The sequence below is a fragment of the Curcuma longa genome, chromosome 12 (genome assembly GCF_044706935.1).
Source record: "Curcuma longa cultivar G26 ecotype Majalengka, Jawa Barat chromosome 12, ITB_CL_G26_1.1, whole genome shotgun sequence".
NCBI lineage: Eukaryota > Viridiplantae > Streptophyta > Magnoliopsida > Zingiberales > Zingiberaceae > Curcuma > Curcuma longa.
Window position 1 is genome coordinate 10,546,676 of NC_133872.1, and position 1,099 is coordinate 10,547,774.

The window sequence follows — 1,099 nt, forward strand, 5'->3', positions numbered from 1 at the left end:
TCCCCTCGAGCTGTTTGACGGCGACGGAGGTCCGGTTAGCGAGGACGCCCTTGTAGATGGACGTACTCCGCCTTTGCCCAGTTTGTCCTTAAATTTTTTGGTCGATTTTTGGAGCTCCCTAAAGGAGAACTGAACAGGAGCGCCGGAGGCGTACTCTAGGAGGGCGTACTGCGTCGACGACGGCCCGTATTTGACACTGTTACCGCAGAATATCCACCACAAGCCCCACTCGAGGAGTACCAAACAAGAGATTGTAGCAAGGATAAGGACGGCCACGAGCCAAGCCTTCAGCTTAAATGATTCCGAGTGGTGTTCGATCAGAACAGAGAGGGAATTGGGGAGAGCTAGGGCGCAGACTTTGACGAAGGAAGTGCTCGGGAGGGTCGTGGATCGATAGCCGCTAACGAAATCTGAAACCTTCAGGTAGCAGAAACCGGATCCGTCTACAAGCGCGGTGGAAGCAACGTAGGAGCCGCCGGAGAGACAGTTGAGCCGGTAGGCGGTGATGCCGACTCCCTCCATGAATATTGTGGGCTCTAAAAATCTGCTCGAGCTGATGGCTGAGACTTGTAGCAAAATGATTTAATCCAGACTTTCATGACACCTTTAGCCCCGTCAGATTATTATTATCGATAGCTGTCAGTTCTACTTGGCCTATGACAATTGAATATTTCTAATGCTTTTCTTTATGGTGGGGCAACCATGCATGGTGGAATATGCCGATAAGCTCCTCGTGCATGGTTTCATCGATTATATACTTGGTTACAAGTTCAAGGATTTTCTCAAAAACAGACTCGTCTTTTTTATTTATGTGGATGATATTTTGTTAACTGGTAACTATACTTGATCTTCTCAATCAAGAACTATTTGAGAATGGGTTGTTTGGTATTGAACTCATTCCACTCAGAGCAAATACATTACTGGAAGGGGCATTGCTATAAATAATTTAGCACCTCTATCATCTGGGATCCTCAACTCTATCGAAGTATTGTTAGAGCCTTACATCACTATCACACGGCCGTGCAGATGCCCATGATAATGTAAAAAGAATACTTCGTTATCTCAAAGGTACTATTTTACATGATCCGAACAGCAGCTC